Source organism: Acanthaster planci, linkage group LG03 (assembly GCF_054643075.1).
Source record: "Acanthaster planci isolate LZ-2023a linkage group LG03, COTS_SCS, whole genome shotgun sequence".
NCBI classification, from domain to species: domain Eukaryota; kingdom Metazoa; phylum Echinodermata; class Asteroidea; order Valvatida; family Acanthasteridae; genus Acanthaster; species Acanthaster planci.
In genome coordinates this window covers 628763-642226 of record NC_141779.1, presented here as the reverse complement: position 1 = coordinate 642226, position 13464 = coordinate 628763, and the positions used below count along the sequence as shown (strand labels likewise).

The window sequence follows — 13464 nt, the reverse complement described above, 5'->3', positions numbered from 1 at the left end:
TAAAAACTCGGATTGTTCTACAATGCCAGTCACAGACGGATTGGGTTAATGACATAAAATTTAAAGTTCTACGCAACAGTGGCTGTATAGCTCAGTAGTCATAAAATATGACCTTGTTTCCGGTGAACAGCTCACTGGTGCTGAAAAGTCGTGTACTCTTGTCGATGAAACTGTTTGCGATCTCCACTCGCAAGAATTAAATTAGACTCGCCCTATTTCGTTGGCTGGAATGACGCGCTTGGCATGAGACAGTGTACAACGTCATATTAGGTAACGTAACAGGCGTCAGATCACCGAATAATCCTGACCTGCTCTGGCAATGTTGTGTCTCTTCAAACACTCAATTTGGAGATAGACCACAGGCGCGTTGATACTATGTGATGTGCAGTAATGACACGAACACAACGAGCTGTGCAGGATAGACCACTAAGAAAACTTAAGGTACCTGAAAGTATTCCAAACATCTCGAAATCTGAAATTATGAGCGAACAAGCTAATGATCCGTCGTTGGCCCATATAAGAGAAATTGCAGAGAAGGGCAATCAGAAATGCAACAAATACGGATCAACTTCCACTTTCTACTGGCTTGATGGTGTGTTGTATAGGAAGTTCGAATCACCCACTCTCCAATATGGAAACGCGTGTCCTCAACTTGTAGTTCCTATTAAATACCGAGTCAATGTAATTAACTTTGTAGCTCACGAAACCATCCTGGGTGGACACCAAGGAGCAAGGAAAACGTGTGATAAGGTTATGAGCGAATTCTTTTGGCCAGGGTGTCAGGCAGATACATGTATCATCCCTTATAGATATGGCATTTAAACGTGTGGCTGTGGACATTACAGGCCCCCTTCATCCCAAGTCTGACAGAGGCCATCGTTTCATATTGACCCTGATTGATTACCCAGCATCCAGAAGCCGTTGCTCTACCTACCAGTAGTATTGAAACTACCAGGGTAGTATAGTACATGTACATGTACATGCCATGATCGATGTATTCACACGAGTCGGCTTCCCAACTGAAACCCTTTCCGATCAGGGATGACAGTTTACATCAGATCTCATGAAAGAAACGAGTAGGCTCTTGTCGATAAAACAGATGACCACTACTCCATACCACCCTTCGTGCAACAGTTTGGTTGAATGCGTGAACTTAAACTAATGTTGAAACGGCTTCACGCAGAAAAGCTGCGCGATTGGGATCGCTATCCTGGACCTCTCCTCTTTGCATATAATGAAACCCCTCACTCAAGCTTGAAATTTGCACCCTTCAAAGTACTTTACAGTCGCACAGTCCATAGTCCGATAGCTATCTTACGCGAACTTTGGACGGCTAATGTTGAAAGTCCAGAAGTTAAAACTACACACCAACATGTTCTCGATCTCTGCGAGCGTCTAGAAAAGACGTGGGAAATCGAACAGCAGAATTTGTAAACGTTGGTAGATATTAACAAACACTACTACAATGCAAAAAGTTGAGCCCAAAGTTTCAATGGCGGTGGCCTCGTATTACTACTCCTACATACTGACCAAAACAAACTATTACTATGGTTATAGGTCCTTTCCCTGTACTAGCCAAAGTCAGAAACATTGATTACCGTACAGATCTTGGCGACGGTACAGTCAAGACCTTCCATGCCAACATGCTGAAGTGGTACATGTATGTGATAAGGTTAGTTGAGCATGAAACAAAATGAAAAACAAATGAATGAAAACGTACTTGAACCCGTATGTGTGGGAGTCACTGAAACCGAACAGAAGCCATGAGAGTAGGAACCAAATGCCGAATGGAAGACGGCCAATGAAGATATTATTATGATGTCACCATTGGAAGCTTAAGAAACAGTAGATGATATCAAAACAACTGCCGAGACAGTAGGCCAAAAAAAGAAAAAAAAAACAAGTTCAGTGTTTGTTTTTTCCTCTACAGCCAATAGAAAGTGCTATACACACAACTCAAGGTACATGTACAGGTACACGTACATACAATGTACGTGTACATGTATGTACATGTGCATTGATACTCCATTGGACCCTTTCGCTGTATTTCTCCTTAAAGTACGGTTACAATATTGAGTTTGGAACAATTCAAGAAAAAACACTGACATTAGACATTGTTATTCTAACATGAAACTAAACCTGAAACCAACCAATATGAAATGATATGTGACATCCACAGTCATATTGTACACGTACATGCAAACTGGTACTTATTTAGAGTCAGGATTTGAAAAGTGGTAAATATAAAGTTGAAAAATAGTTGAATATTTTCAAAATTGAAAAGAAACTAATTCATTTGGCTTCCTTTTGGTCAGATATAAGTACATGTACATGGTGTGAATTTGAATTCAGTGAGTATGCAACAAATAAACATGGCTGTGCACATGCACATGTATTACAGCGACATAAAACTTTCTTGAGACAAGACGAAAATGGCCTGATAGAAACTCACCTCTTTACTGCCTTAATGAATTTCCTGTTCCGTCGGTCAACTGTTCATCAGCACACCCCATCAACCTGAATGGTGTCCTTTAGTTACCACCAGATGAGTGACAAAGTGGAATGGCTGGGCGTGGTCTATCTGCTGGCTCCATCCCAAGACAGCACAATGGTGTCAGTAGACCAGCGTTCTCACCGCAGTGCCTGAAAAGAAACAAAAGAAAAAACAACTTTAATCAACTGATTGTGGATGATTTCCACACACATGTACACGTACCCTGATTCATGTGGCTGATTCCAGCATGTACAGTTGGGCCATGGTTACGGAGTATGAGGAGCATCAACTGGCTGCACACCAAGATGATGACAAGATTACCCTTGCAGAAAATCAAGCCGCCAGAAAGATTAAGCAGAAGAGAGCAGCAGTTAAGCAGGCTAAGAGGTTAAGAGCTCTTAAGAACGTTGGGTAATGATAAGGCCCAGGGATCTTGGGACAGTAGTCAGTCTAGGAAGAGTTCCACATGGAAAGAACGCAAAGCAGTTGACTCAGTTCTCAAGTCGTTTGTGTGTAAACTGTCCAACTGCTGGACTACGTGGTTTACAGATAACCAAGGAGTTGTGGGAATAGCAGCACATGGAAGTATGAACCCTGAACTTCAGGAGATAGGCCTCAGCATTTTGGAGTACTAATATTCGCATAGATATGGAGTGGATTTCAAGGTCCCCAAACCAAAAAGCTGATATGCTAAGTAGGCAAACGGATCAGGACAACTGGGGCATATCTGATCAAGTACTGTATTCTCATTTTTTGTGGAGGCCTCATACAGTAGACAGGTTTGCCACAATAAAAAAGTCGCAAGGTTTAATTCTAGATACCATAATCCAGGTTGTGAAACAGTAGATGCTTTCACTGTAGACTGGAAAAAAGAAAACAATTGGGTTGTACCCCCAATTGCCTTGACACCCAGAGTTATCAAGTGCATGGAAAGTACCAAGGCAGTTGGCACTTTGATTAACCCATGCTGGTTTGGGCACCATACTGGCCAATCTTATTCCCAGATGGTTATAATCTAGAGAAACCAGTACAACTAGCATATGAAATTCCTAGAAACTGGCAGATATTTGTTCCCAGAAGACGTGGCAATGTTAAGTTTACAGAGAAATTACTCAAAGTGAAATACTTGCATTAGGGTTAGATTTCTCATGTCTAAATTAGAAATAGTAATAATGACAGTTTTGTAGTCTCTGTGCAGATCATGACAGTTTTGTTGTCTCTGTGCGGATCATGACAGTTTTGTTGTCTCTGTGCAGATCATGACAGTTTAGTTGTCTCTGTGCAGATCATGACAGTTTAGTTGTCTCTGTGCAGATCATGACAGTTTTGTTGTCTCTGTGCAGATCATGACAGTTTTGTTGTCTCTGTGCGGATCATGACAGTTTTGTTGTCCCTGTGCAGATCATGACAGTTTAGTTGTCTCTGTGCAGATCATGACAGTTTTGTTGTCTCTGTGCAGATCATGACAGTTTAGTTGTCTCTGTGCAGATCATGACAGTTTTGTAGTCTCTGTGCAGATCATGACAGTTTTGTAGTCTCTGTGCAGATCATGACAGTTTAGTTGTCTCTGTGCAGATCATGACAGTTTAGTTGTCTCTGTGCAGATCATGACAGTTTTGTTGTCTCTGTGCAGATCATGACAGTTTTGTTGTCTCTGTGCAGATCATGACAGTTTTGTTGTCTCTATGCAGATCATGACAGTTTTGTTGTCTCTGTGCAGATCATGACAGTTTTGTTGTCTCTGTGCAGATCATGACAGTTTTGTTGTCTCTGTGCGGATCATGACAGTTTAGTTGTCTCTATGCAGATCATGACAGTTTTGTTGTCTCTGTGCAGATCATGACAGTTTTGTTGTCTCTATGCAGATCATGACAGTTTTGTTGTCTCTGTGCAGATCATGACAGTTTTGTTGTCTCTGTGCAGATCATGACAGTTTAGTTGTCTCTGTGCAGATCATGACAGTTTTGTTGTCTCTATGCAGATCATGACAGTTTTGTTGTCTCTATGCAGATCATGACAGTTTTGTTGTCTCTGTGCAGATCATGACAGTTTTGTTGTCTCTGTGCAGATCATGACAGTTTAGTTGTCTCTGTGCAGATCATGACAGTTTAGTTGTCTCTGTGCAGATCATGACAGTTTAGTTGTCTCTGTGCAGATCATGACAGTTTAGTTGTCTCTGTGCAGATCATGACAGTTTAGTTGTCTCTGTGCAGATCATGACAGTTTAGTTGTCTCTATGCAGATCATGACAGTTTTGTTGTCTCTGTGCAGATCATGACAGTTTTGTTGTCTCTGTGCAGATCATGACAGTTTAGTTGTCTCTGTGCAGATCATGACAGTTTAGTTGTCTCTGTGCAGATCATGACAGTTTAGTTGTCTCTGTGCAGATCATGACAGTTTAGTTGTCTCTGTGCAGATCATGACAGTTTAGTTGTCTCTATGCAGATCATGACAGTTTTGTTGTCTCTATGCAGATCATGACAGTTTTGTTGTCTCTGTGCAGATCATGACAGTTTTGTTGTCTCTGTGCAGATCATGACAGTTTAGTTGTCTCTGTGCAGATCATGACAGTTTAGTTGTCTCTGTGCAGATCATGACAGTTTAGTTGTCTCTGTGCAGATCATGACAGTTTAGTTGTCTCTGTGCAGATCATGACAGTTTTGTTGTCTCTGTGCAGATCATGACAGTTTTGTTGTCTCTATGCAGATCATGACAGTTTTGTTGTCTCTGTGCAGATCATGACAGTTTTGTTGTCTCTGTGCAGATCATGACAGTTTAGTTGTCTCTGTGCAGATCATGACAGTTTTGTTGTCTCTGTGCAGATCATGACAGTTTTGTTGTCTCTATGCAGATCATGACAGTTTTGTTGTCTCTGTGCAGATCATGACAGTTTTGTTGTCTCTATGCAGATCATGACAGTTTTGTTGTCTCTGTGCAGATCATGACAGTTTTGTTGTCTCTGTGCAGATCATGACAGTTTTGTTGTCTCTGTGCAGATCATGACAGTTTTGTTGTCTCTATGCAGATCATGACAGTTTTGTTGTCTCTGTGCAGATCATGACAGTTTTGTAGTCTCTGTGCAGATCATGACAGTTTTGTTGTCTCTGTGCAGATCATGACAGTTTTGTTGTCTCTGTGCGGATCATGACAGTTCTGTTGTCTCTGTGCAGATCATGACAGTTCTGTTGTCTCTGTGCGGATCATGACAGTTTTGTTGTCTCTGTGCGGATTATGACAGTTTTGTTGTCTCTGTGCGGATCATGACAGTTTTGTTGTCTCTGTGCAGATCATGACAGTTCTGTTGTCTCTGTGCGGATCATGACAGTTTTGTAGTCTCTATGCAGATCATGACAGTTTTGTTGTCTCTGTGCAGATCATGACAGTTTTGTTGTCTCTATGCAGATCATATTCAGCAATGATATTTGGGCTTCAAGTATGGAAGAGGAATCACCAGAATGGAGGCATTCAGCAGCTCAGCTTCTGAGTGTAATGCTGGACTTACATGTAAGGGAGGAAAGGGAAGCTGTACTTGGGAGCTTTCTTACAGTGGTCAGATTGGGCTAGGGGAATAGAAAAAGCACATACATGCAGACCCCTTTGATTATTTAACTCATTTAAGAAAAAAGTGTAATTCCCCAGCACCAATTATTAAGGAGGTAACATCCATATCTTGGGCACACAAAATGGCTGGAATTGACGATCCCACGGTCTTTTCACTAGTAAAGTTTACTCTAGAAGGTCTAGAAAAGGCTGGTACCTAGCTTCAGTTCTGAAGGAATGATAGATTCTTACTTGTATTATGCAAACAAAGAGGCAGATCTTATGACCTTGAGATCAGTTACAATGTGTCTTTCGTTATACACAGGTTTTTTTCCGATTTAGTGAACTGGTTCATATCAAGCTTTCTCACGTTTCTGTGGTGGTCAGACTTTGTTAACTCTAGGAGTCTCTCAGATTTCCACACCAAACCTTGAGTGTTCCTACTCGTTCAACACAGTCCCGACATAATATTTCAATCGTTACATTTTTTGTGTAAAGTGGCCCCAGTGATTGTTCAAGGTCATAATCATAAATTAACCATATCCTCATCAATATTAGTCTGCAACAATGGGTTCTAGTCCATTAGTTTGTACCAGACATGAAGGTATTCTTGTACGCTACACTTATGCGACATACTTCGCTGTGGCGTACATGACAATTTACCTTTCTCTGGCAGGAGTTTGCTCTGTCAGAACGTAAGTTCAATTTTGTCATAAACGTTTTGCAACGTTTATCGTTCATTTACCGTTACGCACATTTCTGGCCTGTTCGCATTGACAGATTTGTCTCGTAGTACGTGTGGGCCAAGTGTGAGCTCCAAGTCAGTTCAAAAATTTGTCATTTGAACTGGATTCGTTAGTTGCATTTTCATGAAAGTTTTGTGGAAAGTTTGACCATGCACAAAGCATAACGACTGTTTTATGTTTGGATTCAATGACTATTACATATACTGAATTGTTTCATTGTCTGGTCTTTACACAGCTGAACTTTGTTGAGAGAGCAGGTTGCACAGGGCCCTTTTATCCTTTAGCCTGTCCTTTAATATTTCCAATAGGTCACTTGGGAGACATTTTGTGGTAAATTTTTCAACATTAGGGAGACATCGGTCGTTAGGGAGACATTGAAATGTCTCCCTAATGCTCCAAATACTAAAAGGAGGAAATTTTTTACGGTCCACATTTTGAGAGGTGATAGATTAGGGTCTGAAAGGGAAACATGCAAAGTTTGGTTCAGATCGGATTAGGGAATATTGAATTATGGGACGGTAAAGTTTGAAAATTTTGTTCACGTTCCTATGGGAATGTCTCCCAAGTGACCAATTATCCTTTTATCCTTGAATTATCCCTTTGCCCACTGGCTCTGCCATATCTTATGACTTACCTTTTTATTTTTGTAATGATCACACCATAAGCTTTTTTTCATTACAGGTCAATCAATCCATATCACTGTCAACTCTATTTATTAGTATCCGCAATAGTGTAAATTTTCTCAGTCTCAATATTGGGACAGTCCCAAATTTCTCAACTTGATTTCAAATAGAAATAAATCAACTCTAATATACAGTGAGAATAAGTTTTTGTGCCAGTTATTGATCTTTATTTGGAGTATTTTAATTGCTGAAGCGATCAATACCTAGCTTAAAACTTAAGCGTACCCAACCACCGCAGGGTATCACCACCCAAGTATGAACATGGCATTTCTTTTATTTTTGAGGGTTTCACAGTGCTCATTCTGTCAAGCACAACTGAACAGTATTGAGAGGGTAGACAAATAGTCAGAAATAAGACAGATTCTAGGTATAGTCCAGTAGATTTGTTACAGAAATATTTATCTGCAGCTGAATTTTCTGAATCAGACGCCTTTATTTTTCATGCTCAGTCAAACATTAAAGGCGGGTACAAATTGAGGGGTATTAATCAGCCACACTCGGATTCAATTGTAAGGGAAGTTATCCTTGAGGTTTTAGCTCTGTGTTTGTTGCAGATATGAAGAGTTTTGGCTTGCACTGCCTCCAATCCAGGGGAGCAACCACTGCTGCCCAAGCGGAAGTGCCAGACAGATTGTTTACAAGGCACGGTGGATGGAAATCGGAGTTGGTAAAGGACGGGTACGTTGAGGATCCTTTGGAAGATTTGTCACCGATCTCTAAAGCTGTTGGTTTGTAAGGGTAATTCTTTTGCATGAGGACAGCCCTGTCTGGGGTATACAGTAGCTACAGTAAACTCCGACTAAGTCGGCATCGCGTAACTCATCATATCGTCTAAGTCATTTCGTATAAGTTGGCATGTTTTTCTAAGTCCCTTCTCCACAAAACCACAGAAATTCTTTTGTGTATGTCAAAATTCGTGCTTCGCTATCAGTTTCCTTCACCGCGGTTGCCAAGAAGTGTCAAGTAACAAGTCCCACTGATGTCTGTTTATTAGCAGCACAGGCCGTGGTTCATAATCGGCCAGCATGAGTACATCAATACCAGTAACCCCTCTAGTGCTACATGCATGCACTCTGTCCATTTTGGGGGCCGCCTTATTGAACAGAGTCTGGTTCCCTGCCCAAAGATTGCCTGATTGTAAGACAGCAAAATGGCGACTTACAGCACAAGTCAGCCTTTGCGTAAGTAGTCATAATTTCTTGAGTCCCAAGAGTGCTGACTTAGCCGGAGTTTACTGTATATTGCATGGAACAGAGCTACGTTTCTCATTCTTAAATCAGGGTGAGTTTTTCGTAGTAGCCAGTGAGTGTCAGTGCCACTCAATGCAAAGATGAGGAAGTACATGTAATCTCATAAATGTATTGTTCAGGTACCAGAATATTGGTATTGTCCCAGAGAAGTTGAGAGGGCACGGGAACACGGATCTTGGGTATGCTTCAGCCCTTTCTCGCCGAGCGTTTATTACAGCCACAACTTGAGATAACAAATGCAAAATGTTATAGATTAAAAGATATTGCCATAGGGCCCCAGAATCACTTTAAAATCATACAAATGTAAAGGCAACAATATAGTTATTAGTTAAGTACACAGTGCTAACAACATAGCACCACTATCACAAAAGAACTTCTCTGTAGCGTCATGGGCAAGAGATGCTGAATTTAATAATGCATAAGTAACGGGCATGAAACGCCGGATTTTGTGATGCATGAGTAACGGGCAGGAGACGCCGAACCTTTAACTGGTGGCCAGTAACAGAGAGACTGTGTGTGCAGCAAGTCGCCACTGGTAAGTTTGCCCCCACCCCAACCCCCCCAAAGGTACAGGGGGCCACAGGGGAGAAGCCACCCCGCGATTGGGGCTTTTAGGCCCAAAACAGGACGTGACTCATGCCAAACAAGTTCCAACTTTGTTCTCGAGCCAGCTACACCCCCCACTTACATGGATATAACACCATACGAACATATGCATATACATGTATTATACAAAGGCTAGGGCTTGGAAATGGGGGGACGATGGAGGATGGCCCAGGGTTGTGTTTGAAGAAAGTTTTAGCAGCGACTAAGTTCAGGCCGAACAATTTGTTGCCTAGCTGGGAGAGATGTAAGCCATCCCGCCAGAAGATGCAATGTTGGCTAGGGTTTATGCTGTCAGAGTGAACTAAGGCAGGGTCATTCCCTAGGTGTCTACACAGCCTATGGGCATATTTATTAAGGGCATTGACATTTCTCTGGCCAACTCCAGAGCGCTCCAGGCCATAGTAAAAAAGGTGCAACAGAATATCTGACCATATGATGGTAGTGTTAGGGAGCAAATGGTGAATGCCTTTGAGGCCCTCCTCCAGCCTCTCCCAGATCTCTTTCACCGGCGTGGTGAAGAGGTCATTAGTCCCAATGTGGACCACCAACACATCAGGTGCAGGTGTGTGTTGAAGCTGGGCTTTGACATACATGTATGGAAGGAGTGAGGATATTCTGGCTCCCCGGGTGCCCAGCCATGTGAGGATTCCGCGAGAAGGTATGTGACCCATGTGTTCTGCTGCCCGGTAGACAATACTGTCCCCAAACCCAAACAAAAAACAAAACCAAAGGAACAGAGGAGCAGACGTCCTACTCGGAGGAGTATCAGTGAGTGTGGGGGTTAGGGTTAGGGTTTTCCACCACCCCAGGGTCTTAGTCTGTGACAACAGGATGCCATTCATGGCTGCAGCAGCAGCTGTGCCAATGCGGAAGCTGTGGGCGCTAAACACTGGGCCCTGGTGTGACTGGATGGCAGAGGCTTCCTGTGCCCCGCTTGGTCCTCCTGATGCTTCCTTTTCTTTCCTCGGCCTCCCATGTTGACACAGCCGTGGAGGTGTCAAATTCCTCCCCCACATTTAGTGTGGAACGGATCGGAACCGGTAGGGAGTGTACCACTGTCGAGATAATTTTCATACGAAACTTCTTTGGACGCATGAATTTGTTCAATGACTTCAGGTTGATGATAGGACGCCAGTTGTCTCTTCCCTTCTTGGGTGTGAGGAAGAATGTTGAAACAACTTACCCCACTCCCAGCTGGTCGGGTTGAACATGAACAATAGCCCATTTTTGAAGAAGGGAATTTATCTCTGACTTCAGTGCCACGCATTGGTCCTTGTTGTGGGGAACAGGGGTCGGACGTAGTATCGCCTTGGATGGTGGGGTGCTTGTCAACTCGAGAGAATATCCAAGGGGGAGAGTTGAAAGGACCCAGCTGTCCGAGGTGATGTTTTTCCAGAGCCCCGTGAACAGTAGAAGGTGGCTGCCGACAGCGAACAATAATAGGTGCCTGGGAAAATTTGCATATGTAGTGACTGTTTGGGTAGGTAGAGCGCAGTAGACTGGCAGACATAACAGGTACAAACCAGCACGCGATTTTCGACTTCTAACTGTATACCCTCGGCGATGAAGGAGAAGTGTGACGTCAGCCAGCGTGACGTGCGCAGCGTCTGATTGGTTGGGGTAGCTGCCACTGCTGGGAATGAGCCAAATGCTGCGCGCGTAGCACATTGCAGGTCAGCTGTTTCCTTTGTGGAATTTGCTCACTTTGGAAAGGGTTACAGTTTGCGACAATGATCTAAGCTTCATAACTGCCTTTCGTGTTATTGAGTTCAGCTGGGAAAGACCTATAGCGGATCAATGGACATAATTGTTTGAAAATGTCATTACTTTTCCATGGACGACTGGAATTACTGGTGTAATAATTTTGACGCGGAGCCCATAAATGGATCAACACTCACATTCCTTGATCAAGATCGAAAACGACGCAAAAAAAAGGTTGAAACCGTTTGACACTTTGAGAATCAAGGACTTGTTGCAAGGGAAATTTTTTTATTTAGGCAAGGAGAACACCAAAGACGAGCAATATTGCTGACAGCCTTTCTAAGTTTATTGTTTGGAGATAAAGAACGATAGCAGCGTTGCAGAGTCAGAAGACATTAAACAACGTAAAAATGCTGTAAAATCAAGATGTATACGTCTTCTTTCATTTTCAAAAGAGCCATCAGGTAGATACTTTAATAGCGGCCACGAGACAGGCCTATGAATGATAAACCAGCCAAAAATTACACTACGTCTAACATACAAAACGAGCAAGAACAACAAGGTAGAAACGTGACTGATCAGCTGGTCGCCTCTGGACAGGAGAAGCACTTGATGGTGAGCAGCCCGCAAGAGAATTCCCCGACAACAATCCCCTGCTTGCAGAAATAGAACATAATCCAGTCATTCTTGACAGCTACAGAGTTCGAAGTTGGAAATGGTGCACTTCCACATGACATCAGAAAGCGAGGCACAGAGAGGAAAAGCAACAAGTCATTGCATAAGACAGTTACCGGTATTGAAAAAAAATGTGACAACCCAGATCCCCGAAACTGTGACTGCTGATCCAGAGAAATTGCCAAAAGATTACGGCAGCAGAGGGAGAGTGTCATGGGCATTGCACGCCACATTAATTTTGGTGAGAAAGGATATTTTTTTACTATGTATGGCTTTAACTGTAGCCTGCAGAAAGGGGAAATAAATGAAAACGTGGCTGCTTGGAATGGCCTTCACGAAAGGCGACATAATTTCTATGTTGAAGATGATAGAATCTAGAGATGGATTTTCTCTGTATGATGACATTGTCCAGGTTAACTCTGCACTGCATTTCAATGTTTCCATGGAAATAATCGAGCATCTCCGACAATTATTGCATGGTTTCTTTGCTCCTAGAAGACAAACTGTCACTGTGAAAGCTGAGATGAATGCAAGAGTTAGCTATTCATCATTCTAAGCACAGAGGTAGTGTTGCATCTTGTTTCAAACTTAAGTGCTGATTGGAGGGTTGAGTATTGACAGGACACACTAGAACAATTTCTTGTCGCAAATAAAAATATCTAAGCCTGTAAAACAACGCAGGATAACAAAAGCATGCGTAGAAAAGGAAAAATATGCCAAGGGATACGACCTGGCATGCATCGGTGAATTCAAACAATACTACTTATTAATTCCCCACTTGACTGATCATGTTCATGCACGGTGGTATTGTTTGATAATAAATAAAAAAACAGGAGTGGGTTTCGGCTCGGTAATTTAAAACCCACACTTTCTTTAATAGAAACCCTTATTTCGTGGGATGGGCTGTGTACAAACATAAGGATAACAAAAGAAAAATGCTGAAATTGAAATTTCATTAAATACATTTCAATGGAACATTGAATATCAGTACCCATGCAACAATTGAATTACAAGCTAAGATGTAAGAAACGTTGAAAAGAGAGCATACATGAATATGGCTGTCACTGTTCAATGATTTTGTCATTTAGCAGTTCAACCATGGTCGTCAAAAAAACGGACTTTTAAGACCAATACAAAACAGGGATGTTAGCACTAGTGCAACTATTGCTGGATAGTTTTTTGCATGTAATTTATCTGAAATGTCACATCTGTACCTCCAAGTCTGAAAATTTCCTGTTTCGTGTATCTGGATGAATCTGAAAGATCACAAATAATTTAACAATGTTGACCGTGACAGAAACATCAGCTGAACTGTATGTTAAACAAGTACATGTAGTTAACTTAAAGAAATCTTTCATCGCTGTATCAATTTAAAATCTGCTTAATTTTTAATTTAGTTTGGACATGTAAATTCAATAAAAACCTAATGTTTATGGTTTTCACTTTTGCTGTTCTATATTGACCGATAATTTTCATTATTTGGCAAAGGTAAACTTTAAGTGAAGTTTATTAAATCGTTTTCCCAGTAACAACATTGAAGTGCATGCTGGCGATTACAACGACAGACATTTTGAAACCATCTTCTTATCTAAGATGTTATAGCGGCATCATCATATCTCCTTTATATCACAGGTATATCAAGTATTATTTTCATATGTAGAAATGAATGTAATGTTAGAAATAATTGCGAAGAAAAGGGTACTTCTACAGGTTCAATTGAATTGTCACCTTGTATTAGGCATGCGCCACCTACTGAATAGAATGAAAAT

At 41.7% G+C, this 13464-nt stretch overlaps 1 protein-coding gene and 1 long non-coding RNA gene across 7 annotated transcripts in view; one reads left to right on the top strand and one right to left on the bottom strand.

The window, feature by feature from the left end:
* The window catches only part of LOC110988129 (uncharacterized), a 498416-nt gene that overhangs the window by 28733 nt on the left and 456219 nt on the right, over positions 1-13464 (bottom strand). For all 6 annotated transcript variants that reach the window (XR_015424931.1, XR_015424930.1, XR_015424932.1 and 3 more), the window contains one exon: positions 2453-2643. The gene's annotated coding sequence lies outside the window, so the exon portion shown is untranslated. The remainder of the gene's footprint in view (positions 1-2452; positions 2644-13464) is intronic.
* Positions 1-13464, top strand: part of LOC147799529 (uncharacterized) — a 278554-nt gene that overhangs the window by 163291 nt on the left and 101799 nt on the right. The gene's annotated exons all lie outside the window — the stretch shown is intronic.